Genomic DNA, 23,518 nt, shown 5'->3' with positions numbered 1-23,518 from the left:
ATGTTGATAGGTCAGGGCAAATCTGCCACTACAACTTGTAAAGCAAGTAATAAATCCACTGACGGTATTGTGATAGCACGTTATCCCCACACTAGAAAAATGAGGATTCAGATCATTGAGATGTAATGGGCTCAACTTTCACCTGAGAAGGCAAAAGTGGGTGGGTATATGGAAGAAAATAATGTTTTTACTTAAGCATTACCCCAGGGGCAGGTCACCAATTCTCAGCTCTGCACTATTCTATTAACATGATGGCATAATGTATGTGATGGCTGTATTCAATAGTAGCCATAGTTGTATCTCGCTTCTTTATAGAAATAAACACACTGATACTGATGGAAAGATTTTTAGGAAAACAGGCAAACTGCACCACCATTCCCTTATCACTTTAAAGGACTGAATAAAGGTTCGATGTTAGATTAAAAATAACAACTGAGACAAATGGGTCTGGAAGTGTGTCTGCTTAATTAAACCAAACAGTTGGCCAAATAAAGTGAAGTATGTTTCAACTCAAACAGTTGGCATATTCTATCTGCTCTGTGATTAGCAGGCTGTGTGGCTGGGCTTGTCTGAAAAAGAGCAGACTTTATCCATTCCTACGTGGTCTCAAAAGAGACCTGGGCTATCCACCCCACCAGATGATCTGTGGACCTCAGCCCATGGTGTAGTCTGGTTTCCTTAGGCATAGGAAAGGATATTTCACATTCCAGTGGAGTGCAGATTTGTGGGTTCAGATTGAAGCAGTGATGGACTCAGGTGGTTCAGGCAGCTTTCTCTGGTCTAGCTGGTTTCTCTTCCACTTGATATAAGGCCACTTGCAGCGTAGATAGAAACTGAGGACACTTAAGTTACCTGCTCTCCCTGGATTTCTGGCTCTAACCAGAGGCCTATGACCTAACCATTACCTGGAAAACCTGTTCCTTCTCTCCATTGTCATATTTCTGCCATCATTATAGCCTATGCCTCCTCTTGCGTCCACCCCAACCCCCAACCAAACCCTATCTTATCCATGATCTCTGTTTCCAGAATTCTGGTTGAGCACAAGACCTTCAGGGACGTACTTTTAGAAACAGAAATATAGGAGCCTCCCTGCTATGTGAGTGGGGCAATACAAGAGATTTGGTGCCTTGTGATGATCCTTCACGTATATCCCCTTCAGAGTTAGAGAGAGAAATCTTCGGCAGGTATAACTGATCTCCTCCTTTTGTGACAGTTTTATTAGCCTTTCCACCTTATTCATCTTAGTGTCATTGCCCTTTGTAATGAAGAATAGGGAATTCATTCTTGATTTGTAGAATGACCACAACTTTTACAGGTCTTCCTTCTGTTCCTACTAATCCCTGAATTCAAGTGCAGGTTTTTACAAAATAAAAACATCAAAGCGCTTACAACTTCTTCCATATCTGGAAGGAAAATGAAAGAAAGACTGCCTTATTATTGAGTAAGTCTAAATACATGGTGTTGCCATGTTGTCTATGCAGTGTCTCAGACATTTAATGAACAGCACATTGTATGACTTCCTGGAGGTCATGCTCTATCCGCACAATCTCGAGATGCTTCCCCAATCTAAGATGAGCCCACAAATGAGGTTCTTTGACCACTAGTGGTAGTACCACTACAGGCCAACTCTAAGAATTATGATAGAGATTCCTATGGTTGTTCTACCCAACCAGTTTCACCAAAGGCATTTGAGTTATTCCTGGGATTTTCACAGGTCTCTTCCTTTACTGAGCCAAAATTAACTTCCTCAAAAGGAAGAAAAAGTCTCCCCTTAGATCCAGAATTAAAGTATTCTAGCAGTTGAAGACTTGCTTATCTCTTTCCCAACTTTGACCTATCTGGACCCAAACAGCTCTACACCATTGAAACCAATGCCTCTAACAGTGCCGTGGGGGCCAAACTGACCCAAGATAAGAGAGCCATGGCCCTGGCAACATACAGTCCCTGTGGAGGAAGCTGACTTGGTTGACATAAACTACCTTATTTAATAAGGAGAATCATTAATCATCATGGCTACCTTAGAGGTTTGAAGGCGTCAAACTAGATACAGGTAACCAGTGTCCTGTGACAATGTTCTTAGGCCACTAAAGCCTGGGAAAGCTGAGACAGACTCAGGTTAATCCCCCCTCCCTTTTTTAAAGTTTTTTTTTTTTTTTGTAATCTCTACACTTGAAGTGAGGCTCTACTCATGCCCCCAAGATCAAGAGCCTCATGCTTTTCTGACTGAGCTAGACAGGTGCCCCTGATTTTAGTATCTATTACAAACAAGGGCACCTGGGTGGCTCATTTGGTTAAGCCTCTGTCTTTGGCTCAGGTCATGATCCCAGGGTCCTGGGATGGAGTCCTTAGTCCCGATCCCTGCTCTGTGGGGAGTCTGCCCCTCCCCCTGTTCATGTGCTCACAAGCACGCGCTCTCTCCCTTAAATAAATAAATAGATAAATAAAATCTTAAAAAAAAAAAATCTATTACAAATGAGGTAGTGAAATGGCCAGGTGGGTTGCCTATTTCAAAGTATCAAGGAGTAGGGGTGCCTGGGTGGCTCAGTGGGTCAAGCCACTGCCTTCGGCTCAGGTCATGATCTCAGGGTCCTGGGATCGAATCCCGCATCAGGCTCTCTGCTCAGCAGGGAGCCTGCTTCCCTCTCTCTCTCTCCGCCTGCCTCTCTGTCTACTTGTGATTTCTCTCTGTCAAATAAATAAATAAAAAATCTTAAAAAAAATAAAAACAAAGTATCAAGGAGTAGAGACTCTACTCTTGAAAATTCTTCTGTGGCTACAACTAACAAAGGCAATCCTATGTCTGATGTTCATGTAGGCACCTGGCACCAGGAGTAAGTTGGGGAGACTCTGAGCACTATAAAACCCCTTCATCAGGACCAGTGGCTATATTTCACTAAAGTAGGGAACCCTGTCACAAGCACTTTGCCTTATTATTAAGATACACTGATACTCAACTCATATCACACCTCAAAAGGAAATCCTGCTAATTTAAAGCATTAAATATAAGTTAAAATCTTAAAATACTTGTCTGTTAGACAAGGAAAATCCCTGTAGTCATTAAATCAAGAGATGAAAGACCCAAATAAATTAAAAGTAAATTCAACTGCATAAAAATAATTTCTCTATAGGAAGTTATCATAATAAAAATAATACCAATAATTAATATGACAAAAGGTTAATATACTTTACTATCCTTATGTTGCATCTAAATAAACTCATAAAAAAAACTGATCCAAATTTTAGAAAAAAAAAAAAGAACAGATGATGCACAACAGATGAAATGGCTAAAAAATGTAGAAAAATCTAGTTTTAATCAAAGACATTAACATAAAGTAAGATAACATTCAATGCTGATGAAATTGCAGAGGGGAATGCAGATTTGATCAAATTTTCTGTAAATCAATTTGATCTTAATGTATTAAGAGTCTTAAAATGCTCAGGCTCTTTGAAGCAATAATTTTATTTTTAGGAATTTTATTTCTAAGGAAATAATCAGAAATGTGAACATAGTTTTATGCACAAAAGATATTTATCATAGTATAATTTATAATATCCAATTATAGTGAAAATGTTAATTTATGGTAAATCCATATGAAATTCAGGGCTCCCACAAGCAGTCATTAGAAATAATTTTGCTATATAGAGCTACTTGTGAAATGATGGAAGGTGTAAAAGATGGAATAAATGATATATTAAAATAACATTAAAAGACCAATTAAAATTGTGAAAGTATAAATCATTTTTGTTTTACTCTTTACACTTCTCTATATTTTGCATAATTGCCTCTAGATTTCTACTGAGAGTGCTTTTTTTTCCCTACAATTTTATACCATAACGAGTTTTCCTTTTTCTTTTTTTAAAACACTTCTTAAAAGAGAGTTTATTTATTTATCTGAGAGAAAGAGAGAGAGCGTGTGTGTGTGCACAAGTGCTCAGGAGGGGGAGGGGCAAACGGAGAGGAAGAGAGAAACTTAAGCCGACTCCATGCTCAGCATGGAACCCAACATGTGGCTTGATCCCACAACCTCAAGATCATGACTTGAGCCAAAATCAAGAGTTGGGTGTTTAACCAACCAAGCTACACAAGAGCCCCTCTTTTTTTTTTTAAGTACTTTTTTCCTATGGGTTAGACAACTCTTTTTTTTTTTTTTTTTTTAAAGCAGGCTCCACACCCAACATGGGGCTTGAACTCATGATCCCAAGATCAAGAGTTGCATACGTTAAACCTTCTGAGCCAGCTAGGACTGGCAAATAAGTTTTACATATCAGATAATTACATATTAAGTAAGTTAGTGCTTTAACATATATTATCTTGGAGCATGATTGAATTAATCAGTAGAGTTCACTCTAAGACAGAAATAATAGCTTTACGGTGTAGTCTGAACTGGTTTGATACTTTCAGCAGACCCCTCCCATAAGGCAGGCAGCCTAGATGTTTTGTCAAGGGTTCCTGCCCCCTGCTAACTTTGTCTTGGGTCATATCTCGCAGTTCTATCTTTATCTTGCTCTTGGTCTTGCCTGACTTTTGTATAGATTCTTCAACTCAAAGCAGGCTCTCAATCTCCCCTCCCGTCTGGATGTTTTAGGAGTTCCCTGCTTCTCCAGTCTGTTCTCTTTGAGATATGGTCATTTGAAACTTCAACTCAGACCAAGCCCATGTAGAGCTTTCCTCAGGCTCTGGGTTTTCTTGGATTCTCACTTGTCCCACGTTTCCAGGGCTCCTACCTGGCATGGCACTTCCAATAAGCCAATAAGGCACATGCATTCCTTTATTGGCCTTCTTGCCTTTCCCTCTCTCAGCTTGCTCTCCAAGAACAGACTCCTTAGCCAGTGAAGTTGCCTGGGCCAACTCCCCATCTTGACTTCTGGCACCCTCCTGTGGCCATGGGTAGGTGTGCCTGGGCCAGCACTGAATTTCAGATTTGGTCCTCCAAAGCATCCCCAGGCTTATTAGTGCCCACCAGTGACAGTTAAAAGGAGCTGGGCAGCAATTACTTCTGCCTGGCTCCTTGCAAATCACCTTCTGCAACTTGCCAAGGGACAAATTCACCAAGGCCCCTCCTTCCTTTTGCCTATAAATATATCTGTATCAAGACATGCTAAGACCTACATTCTCAAAGGAAAAGCCTTTTCTGGTTTTGCACTTGGCGGGGAGGTAATAGTAAGTACCTACTTAAATAAGTGCCAGATGCTGAGCTAATGCCTTTCACCCATTATCACATTGAATCTTCACAACAATGCTGGGACATAGTCACCTATCTTTAATCTCCATTTTATAGAGGAGGAAATAGAGGCTTAAATGGGTTACATAGAAGTCAAGGGTAGACTTAAAGATCAAGATCTTCCTGCTAATTGATGGCTAAGTTTGGATTCAAAAACCAGCCATGTGACTTAGGGCTCATACTTTCTAATCACTAGGACTTAAAGTCTCCGTAGAAAACTGGGATGCTCAGAGCCCATGTTTTCTATAATGCAGACAAAGATAATCTGTAGCAAGAAGAAAGAATAAAAAAAATAGAAAGAAGGTGAGAATAGAGGTAGAGGTACGGATCTAAGAGGGCTTGAGACCTAGCTTCCAGTTGTTCCTGAGGCTCAGGAACACCCATGTCATTTTCCAAACCTGGTTGTTTCATCAGATGCTTAAGTCCTTCCAATAAACCACCCCCCGCCGCCTTCTAGTTCCATTTGATGTGCTTTCTGCAACTCACAAAGCAGAAGTCCTACTAAAACAGGAAACAGAAGACAGTCTAGGTATTAATACTTGGAGCAGCATTAGCGATAAATGATCTCATCTATGCCAGGTTCTTTTGATTGCAAGAAACAAAGATTGAGTCAATTTACTAGAGCCAAGTTACTCATTACTCAGAGACAAATCAAAAGAAGGGCTTAGAAGAAAATATGCGTGCACTAAAACCTGAGTAAATTGAACCACGAAGGCCTCAGGAAGAGTTGAAACTGCATCAGTAGCGCTGAGGAATAGCCACCCCCTCGCCTCTCAGGGCTTCTTGGCTTCTCGGTGAATCAGCACCACTCTCTCTGGACCAGCCTTCTCAAATTACTCATCTTACAACCGGCTGCAAAAGGAGCACTCCAACCCCTGCACTTCTCTGGCCCTCCAGTTCCAGCACATACCACAACTGTAGCGCCCCTTTGTGTCTCTTATTGCAGGTTTCCAAGAGAGAAGATTTCACTTCTGCTTTTCTTTTTAGATCAAAGTACAGGAGGCATAAGTCATGGGGTATAGTTTGTGATCAGATGTCCAAATAGCTGTGGTCATGGTTATGTGGCCTACTGCCCATCCAGTACGGTCAATGGGTAGGGATTTTACTAGAAAGGGGTGTGTGCAGGCTAGTAATAATTGGCATTTCTAATCAAGCCTACTTAAATGTAATTTGAACTCTTGCCAGTAAAAAAAAAAAAATTAAACACGATGCAAAGACCCATTCCCTAAAGACCCTCTCTAATTATCTCAAGTTGGCAAGAGAGTTTGCCTTCTGGTGTTCGTAAGCTTGTGTGCTATCCTCTACCTCAAAGTGCACCTTCTTCAAGTTCCCAGTCCCACCTGCACCTGCCCTAAACACTCTGCATTGAGCTAGACTACTCCACTCACTTGGGAGTCTATTAATTTTTTTCTCCCCTTAACCACACTAAAGACTTTGCTTAGTAAAGCATTTTGAAGATTTAGAAAGTGACTGTTCAGTCTGCTTAGGATTTATATCCCAAACAGATGTGCCAAGAAGTCATAGGAATCAAACTGCTGTTCTGTGAGCAGAATAATATATTAACTTGCCTTTTAGCAGTTTCGATTGCACAGCTGTACAAATTGCAATGGAGTCTTCATAGCTAGAGTTGCTTTTAGCAAAAGCACATCTTCTTCAGGATGGAAGTTTTAACATAGCAGGCATCTTGAGGGGCATGCATCCTTGTAAAAGACTTATTATTTGAGAGAAATTCATCTAGGAAATTGAGATATGGTAGTATTTAACCTACCTTGAGGAATACTCTGCTTTTCATCAATTATTTCATGATGAAAATAAGGAGCTCCTAAATAATGGTTCCATCGTCTTACACTTTCAGTCTTTCTGAGCCTCAGTTTTCTCAACTGTTAAATCACGGTATCAGTACCCATCTTATAAGGTTGTTGTATGGGGCCAATGAAAGCTTTATAAATAGCTTAACAAAGTGTCAACCATAGTAAGTGCTCAACAAATGTTAGTTACCATAATTATTACATTTTGTTTCTCACCTTAGCAAATTAAAATGCATTTTTTAATAGTTTCTCATTTTACCCTTTCAACCTATGGGTAGGTATGGTGCTAAGTATATCCCCATTTCATAGTACAATTAACAGAAACAGGTTAAATAATTCAGGGAAAGTAATTTTTTCCAAGATAACATAGACAGTAATTCACATCTCTGGCTTCTTTTTATTCCCCCCACATCAGACAGGTCATGTGCAGAGGTCGTAACAAGGTTGGAGGGAGTCACATGTTACACAAATACGTGAACACCCAATCATCAAGCTTATGAACTACAAAAGGATCCCACATCTGTGACTTCTAATTGAATATTCCTTCTGCACAGAACTGTTGAGTTCTGTGACAGGGACTTTAGTGAAAGGAGAAGGCTAATATTATACTAAAGGAAGACTCCTCCACAACTTTCATCTAAGAATTGTTACTCAGGTAGAAATATATGAACCTCTAATTCTGGCAGCCTAGAAAGCTATATGACCTGAGAGCCCACTAGCTATGATACAAATCCTGATTTGAATCAAAACTAATATGCGCTTAAAAGTTTTGCTGGATTTTGAGTGCCTGGGTGGCTCAGTGGGTTAAGCCTCTGCCTTCGGCTCAGGTCATGATCCCAGGGTCCTGGAATCGAGTCCCGCATCGGGTTCTCTGCTCACCAGGGAGCCTGCTTCCTCCTCTCTCTCTCTCTGCCTGCCTCTCTGCCTACTTGTGATCTCTCTCTGTCAAATTAATAAATAAAATCTTAAAAAAAAGTTTTGCTGGATTTTGATGAAAGGGATCAAAAAGAAAAAAAAAGTGAGCTCAAACAAGAGCAGGGAGCAATAAGCAAACATAAAAGTCTGAGTTGTCATGGGCAAGTACCAAGAACGGTCCAGGTCAGGGAGACTGAGCTTGGAGGCACAGTGCAAGGTGTGGAAATCACACCTGAAATTCCTTCCTGCTTTGAGTCTGGTTTTGCAAGAGGAGCTTCAGAGATACCTCCTCAGTTGCATCTCAGATCTCCTCTCAGAATCAAATGCAACTATTCTCTACAGTAAAGCAACTCCCAATTTGGGTCCCTGGGATTTCCATAAATTAAGTTCGAAAAAATATAAGCTCACAATTTAAAAAAATCACCAACACATAACCACCATGAGTTGAGATCAACAGAAACAACAAGCAATAATTCATAAGAACTGAAGGACTGGAATTGGAGTTGTCATTTGCAGATTATTAAATAACCTTTTATGAACCATTTAAAGAAATCAAACGTGGATCAAAATCGATCTAGAAACAAGAAACCAGAAAGATTAGTAAAAGAACCGAATATTACTTTTTGGCCTTAAAGCTATAGATTTTGAAATTAACAACTCAGTAAATTAAATCTGTTAAAGACAGGTTTAGTGACCTGGGGGTTATATTCAAAGAAATTACCCAGAGTGCTAACACAGAGTACAGCAGACAGAAAATATGAAAGAAGGGTTAGAAGACATGGAGGGTAAAACAAGGCTTAACATGTCTAATCAGAGTTCTAGAAGTAAGGGAGAGAGAGAACAGGAGAAAGTCCATATTGAAAAAAATAATGGCCAAGAATTTTCCTAAACTGACTAAAGATAAATCCACAGATAGAGAAAGCACAGCATATTTCAAGCATGATAAATAAAGAAAAATCCACACCAAGACATATTGCGATGAAATGGCACATTACCAAAAATGAAGACCTTAAAAATCCCAGAGAAAAAAGCCAGGGCACCTACAAAGAACAAACAATAAGCTACCAGAAGATCTTTAAAAAAAAAAAAAGGAATATAACAATAATCTATTAGTGTTCACAATACCCTCAGTAGTAGTTACTGTTATTATTTCTATTTTAATGAAAGGAAATTCTGGCTGAGAAAGAAAGCCCATGGTCCTACAGATATACAGCAACAAGGATGTAGCTTAGAAATGCAAGAATGAGTAGAAAAGTAGGTCATAAAACACTGCTTCAGCCATATGCAACAACATATGAATCTTAGGACATAATCTTAGGATGAATCTTAAAAACATAACACTGAGTGAAAAAAGCAGGTGGCAGAAAACTATATACAGAATACCATTTTTATAAAGTTCACAAACAAAACTAAATAATATATTGCTTAGAAATGCATACATGCATGATTAAATTATCTTAAAAAGCAAGAGACTAATTACTATAGACTGAATGTTTGTGCCCCCCCAAAAACTCATGTATCAAAACCTAATACCCAATGAGATAATATTAGGAGGTGGAGCCTATGGGAAGTGATTAGATCATGAAACCAGAGCCCTCATGAATGGGATTAGTAACCTGATAAAAGAAGCCAACACGGCTCCCAAGTAGTTCCTTCCACCACGTGAGGTTACTGTGAAGAGATGGCCACGTATGAACTGGGAAGCGGGCTCTCATCAGATGTGGAAGCCCACCATGCCAGCACGCTGAATTTGGACTTCCAGCCTCCATTAATATGGGAAATAAATATTTATTGTTTATAAGCCCTCATCTGTGGTATTTTGTTATAGGAGCCTGAACAGCCTACAACAGGACAATACACAAAATTTCAGATAGTAGTTACCACTTCAGAGATGTAGCAGAAGAGTGGAATGAGAAGAAGCACATGTTGCAGAAAGCAAAGGCTACACTCTAATTCTTAGACTCGTGGTAGGTAACAAGTATTCATTTCATTGCTGTATGAGCACATGTGACTTCTATTCTTTTGCATGCATCAAATGTTACACGATAAAAATAAAATTGCCGGGTGCCTGGGTGGCTCAGTAGGTTAAGCCACTGACTTCGGCTCAGGTCATGATCTCAGGGTCCTGGGATCGAGTCCCGCATCGGGCTCTCTGCTCAGCAGGGAGCCTGCTTCCCTCTCTCTCTCTGCCTGCCTCTCCGTCTACTTGTGATCTCTCTCTGACAAATAAATAAATAAAATCTTTAAAAAAAATAAAAATAAAAAAATAAAATTGCCAAAGGACTGATTTTTAACTGGATTTTTACAATATATTTAAAAACCACTGGTTAATCCTTCTGGCTGATGGTTGAGGGATATAATCAGCCTCTAGAGTTTAATTGCCAAATTTTTGTAGTGAATCACAAAAAGGCTTCCTGCATAATTAATGGAAGACAATGATGGAAGTCATTCCTGGCTTGGGATTTTAAATTCTTGGTCTTGTATTTTCTCTCCAAATAGAACAGTCTATTCACACAGCTCTAATAGGTGTGCTATTTACATCATTTGTATGGCTATCTTTAACCATGCATTTTAGATGGTAAAGAATAATTTCAAGGGACGCTCGGGTGGCTCAGTTGGTTGAGCAGCTGCCTTCGGCTCCCCCTCGTCGTGGGATTGAGTCCCGCATCGGGCTCCTTGCTCTGTGGGGAGCCTGCTTCTCCCTCTGCCTCTGTCTGCCTGTGCTTGCTCTCTCTCTCTGATAAATAAATAAAATCTTTAAAAAAAAATAAAGAATAATTTCAATATAAGAAAAATATGTTTATAGAATACATTAGAAAAAACGTTTCACTTTGTGTTTTAGGTCACATAATTAAGTTGGTAACAAATGAAAAATCTGATGTCCTTTTTTTGGGTAGTGGGATTGTAAAATATGAATTTCAATTTAATTTAATTAAAATTTAAATTTTGTGAACCAATTTTCTCAGGTTTTTTTTAAGGCTTATTTATTTGAGAGAGAGAGCACACAGGTGAAGGGAAGGAGCAGAGGGAGAGAAAGAGTCTTAAGGATGGAGCCCGACTCAAGGTTCAATCTCAAAACCCTGAGATCATGACATAAGCTGAAACCAGGAGTCAGATCATGACATAAGCTGAAACCAGGGGTGCTTAAAGGCACCCCAATTTAAAATGCTTTATCCTATTCTCTGTATTTCCTGCATACTTAGTAGTTTGTGATTATCATTAAAACATCTTTGAGTTGGATAAATTATCTGGCAAAAAAATTGAGTTTTACATATTTTGGGTGGTTGTGTGTGTTTAATGCCATAATAGAGATCTATATAATCTTCTCCTAATTAAAGTTCATAAACTTGACCTTCCCTCAAGAATTTCCCCCCAATCTCAACATGTCATTTTATCTCAGTACAGGAAAGTGTTTCCTAAACATAATACATGCAATTTTCCCCTCATGAATGAAAAATGAAGATTGTTTTCACAGGAGTAAACCAGCCTAGTAGTTTATTAAGTTTAATGCATTATTAACTGGAAGACATGATTTAAAAGATTTCTGTATAATTTTTCATTCCTTTGAATAGTAATACAATCTGATATTAATACTATAATTTCCTAGAAAAGTAAAAAGGATTTCCCCATAGGTAATTAAGATAAGCTTTCAAAATGCATCCCTATTGAATACATACTTACTAATATGTCAATTTCAAATCTTCCTTTTACAGTTTTTAAAAAATTCATTCACTCATTTATTCATTCATTTTAAGTAGGTTCCATGTTTGAACTCATGACTTTGAGATCAAGAGTCACATGCTCTACTGAGTCAGCCAGGTGCCCCCTCATTTTTTTCAGTTTTTAAAACTGATGTTCATTAGCTTAAATATGTTTTTTAATGTAGAGTTGACTTTGGTATTTGCAAGGCATTTGTCCAAAGGCCTTTATGGTTCCTCAAATTTAAAACAAACAAACAGCAGCAGCAACAACAAAAATAAAGCTCTATGGCTTAAAACTTGATCTACGTAGACAAAAATCAGGTTGCACGGAGAGAAGCAAAATACAAGAGAGCCAGAATCTTGACAGTGCCCCTGTACCCAATGTTTCCGCTTCCTGAAACCTGGCTGCCTCCCAAGATTACCCACATAATAAATTCCCTCTTTAGCTTTAAGTTACTTCAAGTTGGTTTCTGTTATCTTCATCAAGAGTCCTAATACACATAATTATGCTGAACATTTGGTAAGATATATAATTCATTCTGTTGTATGGACCCAGTGATTCTCAGTTAATCTTTCTGATACCTTACTGGTATCACGGAGCTAAGAATCCTTTTGCGAAAGAAAGGTACCTGAACCAATTGGATTCAATCTGACTTTTGAAACAGGATTTCAGGGCTGAAGGAGCATATCAAGTAAAGAGCATCTCTTACAGAAGGCTGCCCCTTCTTATTTGGGTGGTCCACAGGTTACAATGTGCAACTAGATTTAGGTGATAAATGAAAAGAGTAAAAAGATTTTCAATATACCAGTCCTCTGTAATAGAGATAGTAGCTCTTTCTTTGAAGCCTAATACTGAAACCAGATGCTTAGTTTTATGACTTCCTTCTCTCAAACAGCAAGATAAGAAGAAAAACATACATAAGTCAGTTAGTGTTATCAGGAAGTGATTATTAGTTTTGTTGAAAACATAATGCCTTTGGGGCTTTGAATGAAAGTACTAATTTAAACCATTCCTGGAATGAATAAATATTCAAAAAGAGTGGTATATAAACTCTGCATGCCTCAGGCTAACATAAGTATTTATGACTCTCGTGTGTGTTCTTCTTTGGAATTTTTCTCTTTCATCTGAAAAGTGATTCTTCCACCTGCATACCCTTTAGGAATCAAATTTAGATACAAAGCAGTGACAACTTGGATCTTGCCCTCTGTATAATAAATCAACGGATGTAACTCCTTTCCATTAAGAACAGCTCGCTAATAACCAAGTAGGCATGCTTTAAATTAACCTGATATACAAGAGTCCAGTCAAGTTGTAAATCTATGGATTACAGTCTCTCCATATCTAACTCTATATTTTGTAAGAGTCCCTTAAAGGGTGTACATTTGGTAATTAACATTTTAACCACATCAGGATTGAAATTACATATAGTGTCTCAAAATACTCTATAAACTCCTCAGAACAAGGAATGTCTTTCCTATCTTTTTACCTCTATCAGCTGCAAGCTGGGGTGAACTGGAGAGTTGTTTAGTAGTGTATGGAGTAGGATTAATAACAGTAATGGGAGAGTTGGCCAGAAGTGAATAGATGAAACAACATGGGAAGAATGTGGGGCCAGGCTTAGCAAATGAGCAGAGGCCAAGGGTAAGGAAAATATGGGCTGGACATGAGGGCAAGTATGAAGCAAAATTTTGTTCATACTGAAATACAGTCATATCCAGGATACAGAAACTTGGAAATTTCTTAAGACCCACTCTTTTGGGGCTATGTGGTTTTCAGGACTGGGTTTGATCGGCTTAGAGAATCAGAATGGCAATGGGGGAGATAAAGGAGGAGGTACTGCTATTAATTAAAGATTCATGATTGAGCTGCTTGAGATGAAGCGAGGATGTATGTATCTCCACAAATTCACGTGTGCAGGAAATACAAGTTTGTTTTCCTATAACAGTTTCTATTTTAAGTTTCCATTCCATCAGGTGTATCAATCAGAAGATAGTAAGAAAACAGAAACTGCTGTAGGTGTTTCAGGCAGAAGGGGATTTAATACAGGAAATAAGATGCTTAACTCTTTGGAAAGAGCTGGGGAAACAAACTGTTGAGTATGATGTTAGCTGTGAACTTGTCATATAACCTTTATTACGCTGAGATATGTTGAGATATGTTCTTTCTATACCTAATTTGTTGATTTTTAAAATCATAAATGGATGCTGAGTTTTGCTAAATGCTTTTTCTGCATTTATGCATAAGATTATGATTTTTTAAAGAAGATTTTATTTTTAAGTAATCTCTACACCCAATCTGGGCCTCAAATCCACAACCCCAAGACTGAGTCTCATACTATACTGACTGAACCAGCCAGGTGCCCCCATATAATTTTTATCCTTCATCCTGTTAATGTGGTGAATTATATTCATTGATTTGTGTATGTTGGATAATCCCTGCATCCCAGGGATAAATCCCATTTGATCATGATGTCTGAAACCTTTTAATGTGCTGTTAAATTTGGTTTGTTAGTATTTTGTTGTGGATTTTTGCATCTTTGGTCATCAGAGATATTGGCCTGTAATTTTTTTTTTTTTTCCCTCGTTTGGCTTTGGTATCAAGGTAATGCTGTCCTCAAAATAAGCTTGGAAGCATCCTGTCCTCTTCATTTTTCTGGAAGAGTTTGAGGAGGATTGCCATTAATTCTTTAAATGTTTGGTCAAATTCACCTGTGAAGCCATCTGGTTCTGGCTGGGAGGTTTTTTACTTACTGCTTCAACCTCTTTACTTTTTACAGATTTGTTCAGATTTTTTTTTATTTCTTCATGATTCAGTCTTGGCAGATTGCATGTTTCTAGGAATTTATCCACTTTTTCTGGTTGTCCAATTTGTTGGCATATAATTTTTAGTAGTCTCTTATGATTCTTTTTATTTCTGTGGTATCACCTAGAAGTCTCCTCTTTCATTTATAATTTTATTTTAGTTCCCTCTTATTTTTTCTTAGTATAGCTAAAGACTTGTCAATTCTGTTTATTTGTTTAAAAACTCTTCATTTTGTTGGTCTTTTCTATTTTCTTTATAGTCTTTATTTCATTTTTGTCTGCTCTAATCTTTGTTTCTTTCCTTCTGCTAACTTTGAGCTCAGTTTGTTCTTTTCCTAATTTCTTCAGTGTAAATTGTTTACCTGAGATCATTCTTTTTTCTTTTTTTCTAAAGCAGGCATTTATTGCTATGAAATTCTCTCTTAGAACTGCCTCTGCTGTATCTCATAAGTTTTGGTATGTTGTATTTCCATTTTCATTTGTCTCAAGATGCTTTTTTATTTCCCTTTTCTTCCTTGACCTATTGGTTGATTAGGAGCATGTTCATTTCCACATATTTGTGAATTTTCCAATTTTTCTCTTTTTGTTGGTTTCTAGATTCATTTCATTGTGGTGAGTAAATATACCTGGTATGATTTCAGCTTATATTAAGACTTGTTTTGTGGTCTAATATATGATCTATTCTGGAGGAGGTTTCATGTGCATTTTGCTATCCGTTAAAGAAATTACTCTCTCGGGAAGGATTTCAAAGGTACTAATCAAGAAAATCTTGTAAATGAACCCACTAGGTTTATTATAAAGGGACAACTATTGCAATCATCTTACTCTCTCTCTCTCTCTTTCTCTCACCCATGTATCTCTTTAACTCACCCCACTTTTGCCAGCTCTACCTGCAGCCACCACATCCAGACTAAAGGGTCACAGAGCAGAGTGCCCCAAATCTTCTTGTGATGATGACAGCAGATGGGGGCGGCAAAGTCAAGGTATAGTAGAGAAGTTAGGAGAGAAGTAGAAATTCTAGACTGAGGGAAAGAGCGGGTGTTTTCTTTTCTCTTCCTTTAGAGTATATTCCCCGGAGCAGATTCTACATTATGAGGTCCTGAGTGCCCACCTTTTCCCCACAGGACAATGAAATTTTGGTACCCTGCCATCCCTCTTTGTTCCACCTTCTTCACAGCTCTGTTGTTTCTCTTAACACCCACCCTCCTGTTGTCAAAAACTGTTCTTCTTTTTGGGGGGACAGCAACAGAACAGGTCTTTGGAGCTGCCCCTGGAGCCAGAGGTGTCCTGTCCTCTCCTCTTTCACTTCAGTTGCAAATATTAAAGGCCATTCATGGTGGGAAGGGAGCTGGGAGGACCATAACCCTCTTGCTCAGCCTTCGAGATCTAACTCAACTCAAAGAATATGTCCTCCTCAAACCTTCTTCCGTCCACTCTTCCTACCTCACCTCACCGTTACCGTTCTTTCAGCTAAACTATCCCCCTCCCCATGAAATTCTGAAATGCCATTTACTTTTCTTGTACAGAATTGATCACCTTAAACCTTACAATACCCTTTAAGCCCATGCCCTATCTCCCTTGATAGAGACTGGGGGACGATGAGCACTGTTTGGGCAGGGTCTACATCTGAGTTATATCTGTGTCTCCCACAGCATTTAGCACAGTACCCTTTAGCATAGCAGATGCTCAGTAATGTTCAGCGAATCAACCACTTGGTCCTTGCTCCACTCCCATAGCAATTCACCTGAAGTTTGAGGGTCTGTACATGCCATTGCAACTCCTTTGCCTACTTGGGAACTTCTCTCTGTCCTTTCCCTCCCTTTCTTTATTCTTTACCTCTACAACAATTCTCATTGCTTACTCTCGCTGCCCAGCCCCATCTCCCACACAATGGCCCCTTCAGAGATATACACTTGCAGTAGCTGCTGATCTCTCCCTTTACCTCCTGCTCTTTCTGATGTTTAAACATCCTTAGATCTATTGCTAGACTGCCCTGGAGGCTCACTGTAACCAGATTTCACCTGTTCAAAAATGACAGGCAGGATGGCCTCAAAGTATAACTTGCTCCCAGTTTCACCCAGCCCTGGAGAGAGCAGCAGTTCTTGGAACTGAGCCCAGCATTAATAACCTGGTGGAAAAAAGAGACAAGAGTAGTACCTGCCTTATAATCATGGTGCATTAGCCTTTTTATGTAAGTAGTTTTTCTTGTAAGAGGCAAGACCTAACTTGTTCTAGATATAAATCCATATAATAAGCCAGATTCTACTGTAACAGTTAACCATTTGATGATCTCAAAATACGAAATTTGAAGTTATAAAATATGCTTATGAGGACTGAATACACCAATTTGTGTTTTTCTAGCAAATGCCTACACTTGATCTTAGCCAAAAGGCCAAGAAGCAATCTAGCAAATGCTTAATACACACACATGCATGCACACACACACAGTTTTTTGTGTGTGTGTGTGTGTTTTTTTTTTTTTAGATTCTCTTCATTTATTTGATAGAGAGAGATACAGCAGGAGAGGGAATATAAACAGGGGAAGTGGGAGAGGGAGAAGCAAGCTTCCCACTGAACAGGGACCCCGATGTGGGGCTTGATCCCAGGACCCAGGGATCATGACCTGAGCCCAAGGCAGACAACGACTGAACCCCCCCCCCCCCCCCCCCGCTTTTACTCCCCTCCACACAGCTTTTAAGAGAAATTTTTCTAATCATGACTCTGTACTGTAATTAGAGGGAAGTATCTGCCACATTCTACTAGTGAGATTCTTGGGCTTGAAGAGGTCTGCTGATGGGTTTGATGGCCTACAGCAAGAAATTGAATCTGGCTAGATCACTTTGTATAGTAAGTGAACTTTCTTTGAACTCTCATCTCTCACTTTCTTACACATGACACGTTTCTTTGAAATCTCATCTCAGTTTCTTATATGTGACACCTAAATTTCCATTTTTTTTCCCTTCCTGGGAAGAAAATTGTTTTTTCTTTTCTTTTTTAAAGATTTTATTTATTTATTTGAGATAGAGAGTGAGAGAGAGAGAGAGAGAGAGAAAGCAAGAGCCAGGGGACAGAGGGAGAGGGAAAAGCAGACTCCCCACAGAGCAGGGAGCCCGAGATCATGACCTGAGCTAAAGGCAGATGTTTAATGGACTGAGCCACGCAGGCATCCCCTAGGAAGAAAATTTTTACTAGACAAGGTGATGTGTAAGCAAATACACTGCACATCAACACAACTAGAGCCGACAGTACTGGTTGCCCACCCCAAATATGTTCTCTCCTTCTTCCCTACTAAGAGGACCCATATATTATTGGAGGCATCAATATACCCAGCAAAAAGAACAGCTTCCCTTAAAAAACATACAGCTTCATGACTACATTCTGGACAGTAAGGTAAAAGCAAAAATGTTATGAGGGACTTGGGAACAGACTACTTAGAGGTGAACTTAATCAGCTGGGGTGCAGTCCTTTAGCCCTTCCTCTTTTTTATTGGCTGTAATGTGCATGTCACAGCCGGGTTTCTAATAGCCATCTTAAACCATCACTTCACAAGCAAAGCACAAGAATGGCTGATCTATAAGCTAAAAGGAACCCTGATGTCTGGTAACTATGGTGCTGCCAAATCAGCCCTAAATACATACCTCCTTCTAAACCTCTTCCGCATGAAAGAAAAATAAAATACCATATTTAAGTCATTATTATTGTGAATTTTGAGTTATGTATGTGTGAATCTAATCATACCTGACAAAATAACACTAGTTAAAAAAAATTTTGTTGAGTTCTAAACAGGTGAACTAGGATGTACTTAAATCTTTCTTCCTTTTGGGATGCCTGGGTGACTCAGTGGATTAAGCCTCTGCCTTGACTTGGGTCATGGTCTCAGGGTCCTGGGATCAAGCCCTTCATTGGGCTCTCTGCTCAGGGGGAAGTCTGCTCCCCCCCCCCCTTTCTCTACCTGCCTCTCTGCCTGCTGGTGATCTCTCTCTCAAATAAATAAATAAAATATTTTTTAAAAATCTTTCTTCCTCTCAAATCATTATAAAGTGACTGAAAACCAATCTATTTTAATATTTAAATAATATTCTTTACCTTTGAGGGTGGAGTGATTATAAGATACATGAGGAAGGTTATGGGATGCTGATAAAGTTTGTATCTTCATCAGGTGTGTTCAGTTTGTGAAAATGCATTGAGATATTTTTAAATGTGCACTCTTTGTAAGCATTTTATATATCAGTAACAAGCTAAAAAATATATATACATAGTAAATCAGTCTCTTGTGTGGAATTATTAATCATAATAGTTAGGATTAAAGATTTTAAAAGGTCAAGTCCTCAGAGAATTGTGAAGATTAAATGAAATAATGAATGTAAATAATTCCGTTTAAACTGTCGAGTCCATGCATCCCATGAATATTTTGGGGGAACTTACTGTGCACCATTACTATTAGGGTCAGCTATAACCATTACTATATAATATAATTGTTTGCTTATTTATATTCCTCCCAAAGACTAATAAGCTTTATGGGGACAGGGACTATATTGGCTTTGTTCACATTGTACACACAGCTCAACACGGTGCCAGGCAAACAGCAGCTCCTAAAGTAATGAATAACTGAATGAATATGTTATAGGTTATATAACCTCTTGCAGCCACTAGAAGAATGTACTTCAGTTTCAAACTGATGTAGAAGTGATCTTTTAGAATTCATTCGTAAATTAGAAGCAATCTAAGGCTCTTCAGCATCAGTATTAAATCAAGAACTACAAGTAAAAATTCCGGCAATTCTCTTAACGCTTCAGAAATCATGTAGTCCAAAATATAAGAGGATGAAAATCATAATGCAATTATCACAAGAAACCATCAAAAGCCCTTAACTACACTAGTTAAAAAGACTGGAACAGATTAACTTCTTGATATCATAATGAAAATGCAAACACTATGACTAACACATACCATATCAAAATAGAATACTTTCATTGCATGGCAAGAGAGAAAAGATGTCTGTGTTTTAAGCAATCAAAGAACAAAATTGAAAATGCAAGCAACTGGAAAATGGCAATCCATAGAAATTCCTTGTTAAAATACGGTAAATGTAAGACTATAAATTTTCTATGTAATTTAGAATATTCTCCTTGGTGGTTAAAAAAATTTTTTTTGTCTAGATTTCAAAAGGAGAGAAATATCAGTTGACATCTATAGGAGACCTATTTTGGGGGTGCATTCCCAGCCCACAATCCTTTCTGTGAAAACTGCTTCCTTCACAAAAGGGCAAGCTTACACAACCAATTCTGTCCCATAACACTCCAGCCACAACTTATTGGACAATTAGAGGACTCTTCACCTAAGTTGAACCTATCAGAATCTTTCTCATGCAGGTCTTTTTTTTTTTTTTTTAAGATTTTATTTATTTATTTGAGAGAAAGAGAGTGAGAGAGAACCTGAGATGAGACAAGGTCAGAGGGAAAGGCAGACTCCCCGTGGAGCTGGGAGCCTGATGCGGGACTCAATCCCGGGACTCCAGGATCATGACCTGAGCTGAAGGCAGTTGCTTAATCAACTGAGCCACCCAGGTGCCCTTCTTTTTTTTCTTTTTTAAGATTTTATTATTTAGTTGAGAGAGCAAGTGATGCAAAGTGAGAGCATGAGAGAGAGTGACAGTGACAGAGCATGAGCTGGGTGAGGGTGGCAGGGGCAGAAGGAGAGGGAGAAGTAGACTCCTGGCTGAGCAGGGAGCCTGATTTGGAACTCTATCCCAGGATCCCGGGATCCTGATCTGAGCTGAAGGGAGATGCTTAACTGACTGAGCCTCTCAGGAGCCCCCTGAATTAGTAAGTCTTAGTCTGCAGGTAGTGGTGAGCTCCAGAACTGGAGGGTCAACTAGAGTTGGGGCTCAGGTTGGCACCACGCCTATCTGAAGTTTCACAAAAGCCAAAATTTGGGGGGAGCAGAAACTGTACATAAGTAAAAGAAATCTGCTTGAAAAAAAGGAAAATGGAATATAAGTACAAAAAGTACAGAAGCAAGGCACCATGAGTAGGGTGCAGGGTAGAGGAAGGAGATCTGCTCCTGAATTTTAATTTCCTATGATATCTGGCTGACAATGTTTCATACTTTTTAAAATCATTAATCAATTAACACCTCATCCCTCTCCAGTGTCCCCAACCCTACTTTTTGGGAACAAATATTTCTTCAGCATTTACCATTTGTCAGACACTGTTCTTTGCATCAAGGATACAGTAGCAAATAAAAAAGAACAAAATCATATTATTGGGGTCAAGTGGGACAATTACAATGAACATATAAACAGATAATTATAACAGACTAGTAAATGCAGTGACATAGATAAATGCAAGATATTATGAGAAAAGAATACCTTACTTGGCTTAGTGTTACTCTCAATCAACGTTTTATTTGAAATAGCTTGAGTCAAGTTTTGTATCTTGCAACCAAACGAACAAAAACAACCCCTGCTTGAACATCTTATTTAAATACATTTTTTAAGGTTTTATTTATTTATTTGAGAGAGAGATCACAAGTAGACAGAGAGGCAGACAGAGAGAGGGGGAAGCAAGCTCCCCACTGAGCAGAAAGCCTGATGTGGGACTCGATCCCAGGATCCTGAAACCATGACCTGAGCCGAAGACAGAGGCTTAACCCACTGAGCCATCCAGGTGCCCCTTAAATACATTTATATTGTTCCCCCTTAACCCCCACCCACAAGGATTGGTTAACCTACCTAGGTTAGAATTTAGGCCCCACCACTCATCAGAGTATGACCTAGCTCATATTACAGAACCTCTTTGTGCATCAGTTTTTTCTTTTACCTCACAGGATTGACTGTGAAGACTCAGTGGGAATTCATATTCAGGGCTTTAGAAGCATGCCTGACATTTGATAAGTACACGGCAATTGTCAGTTGCCATTATTATTGTTTTGTTGCTGTTGTGACCATTATGTTCATCTTATGTTTGCTGCAGTTTGAAGATGTTTCATCTGGGAAAGGCAGGGTGGCAGTATTTGCTTATACTGATTGTCATGCTTAAGGTCTGGTCCTCAGCATACACAGAGACTAGTTAGGGTTAGTCATACAGGTAAGTAGGTATTGCTATAGAGATAGAGATGTAATAGTTATTGTATCACAACAAATTTTATTGTCAAATAAATAGGGAATTCTGGTGAAGCCACTGGCTCTACTAACTCTGCTATCAGAGATCCAGGCTAACCACTCTTCCATGAACATAATCTATTTACAAGCAGACTACAGACTTTTTTTCTTAGTAATAACCTCAAGCCAGGCCTCCTCCAGGTGGGTATTCATAACTGGAGATTTGGGCACACCCTGTGTGCCCAAATCTTCTAACTAACTAACTTAACAGAGATTTCTTAGATCTGTCATTCCTGCTGATGGGTGATCTCATCCATCAAAAGAATTTTTGAGTTTCTTCTAATTTTGTTTCTCAGAAGGAAATGTTAACTTTAGCTTTAGCCTTGCGATAATCCCCAATATGAAAGATCATGTCAACCTTTTAAAGATAGCTTTATGCCATTTAAAGTTACTGTGTGCTTTGGCCATAATAAAATGAACTAATATTCCTGAAGATGAGTTGAGTCTAAAATTGTCTCCCTCCGATCTTCTTGGAATCCTTGCTATTTAGACATCTCCAGAGGAACAACTGCTTAAAGCTTTGACTCGTCTACATGAGAGAGAGTGCTTGGCACTTAAGTATGCTTTAATAGCTATCACTCTACAGAACAGATGTTTGTGTGTTTCGTGGGCATCATAAATATTAAGAACGATGTTATATGGATTGGAAAGCACTTCCCATTAATTGTTAATGCTCACTATATGGATAGAAGAGGGAGATTCCTTGGGGGAAAATCAAGATACATTTTTATGTCTAGCATTACTGTATTTCAATTTCAAGGCAGAGGATGAAGAGAATTAGTCACTGATTTCTTGAATATAATATGAAAATTCTAATTAATGTAATGCTTAGTGTCCCTTGTTCCTTATAGCTCCATAGTGAAATATGTAATATACAACTATAACAGAGGTGTGATGGAAGAAGGCAGAGGTGGATTTAAAGACAAGTTTCATAAGATTACTCAGTGATTATGAACTCAATTATTAATTAGCCTTTCTGAATTTAGTTATTTAACCTATAAAAAAGAGGCTAATGTTACCTATCTCATAGGGTTGTTATGATACTTTAATAAGAAATATATGTAAAGATCCAGATCAGTACCTGGATTCCAGTTAATTTTGCTCTGTTGTCAAATTAGAGATGGTGAGTGCTTGATGTGAACTATGCAACAAAAATGGCCAGTGTGTATCTAAATTCTTTGAGTTTTTGGCAACTTTAGATTGTTGAAGTTTTTTCATATAGAAGGCTTTGCCCAGGCGTAACTGGGTGGCTCAGCCAGTTAAATGTTTGCCTTTGGCTCAGGTCATGATCTCCAGGTCTTAGGCTCTACCTGTGGTCAGGAGTTGGGCTCTCTGCTCTACAGGGAGTCTGCTAGGTTCTCCCTCTCCCCTCTCCTTCCCCATCTCACCTGCTCATGCTCTCATTCTCTCTCTCTCTCAAATAAATAAAAAAAATAAAATAAAATAAAATAAAGAAGAAGTCTTTGCCAAGTAAGACAACAGATTCTTCACTGATATCCCACAGGAAGGTCTAGTGCCTACTGTTCTTTCCTTGTTGACCATGACATTTTTTTCATTCCTTTATTAAGGGACCACTAGAATCATGAAGATGATATGGTCTCTGACCTGAGCACGTTCATAAACTACATGAGAACAAAGATGCAAAAACAATTCCAATATCATGTGATAAATATTATCTCTAATCAAGGCAAGGTAGAGGGCTGTGGAAGGACAGAGGAAGCACACAGTTCTGTTTAGTTGACAGACATAGCTATATTAAGAAATGAGAAATTGAGGTACCTGTACCAGGCAACAAAACATATGGGATGCTATGAAAAACAGAAATGTGCTAGTTAACTCGGGTTTCTGTACAAAACTACTTACCTTCCTGGTAAAAGATAATTTGGTTTTGCTACCACCAAAGAAAAC

General features: G+C 38.7%; 1 long non-coding RNA gene and 1 other non-coding gene across 3 annotated transcripts in view; both read right to left on the bottom strand.

The window, feature by feature from the left end:
• LOC132003620 (uncharacterized) overlaps nucleotides 1–23,518 on the bottom strand; it is a 173,356-nt gene that overhangs the window by 32,935 nt on the left and 116,903 nt on the right. The gene's annotated exons all lie outside the window — the stretch shown is intronic.
• LOC132004639 (small nucleolar RNA U13) lies at nucleotides 7,440–7,543 on the bottom strand. The gene has a single exon (XR_009400593.1). It is a non-coding gene; the product is annotated as a small nucleolar RNA U13 (small nucleolar RNA).

Source organism: Mustela nigripes, chromosome 16 (assembly GCF_022355385.1).
Source record: "Mustela nigripes isolate SB6536 chromosome 16, MUSNIG.SB6536, whole genome shotgun sequence".
Lineage (NCBI taxonomy): Eukaryota > Metazoa > Chordata > Mammalia > Carnivora > Mustelidae > Mustela > Mustela nigripes.
The sequence above is the reverse complement of the archived record's forward strand: the minus strand, read 5'-3'. Positions and strand labels throughout refer to the sequence as shown.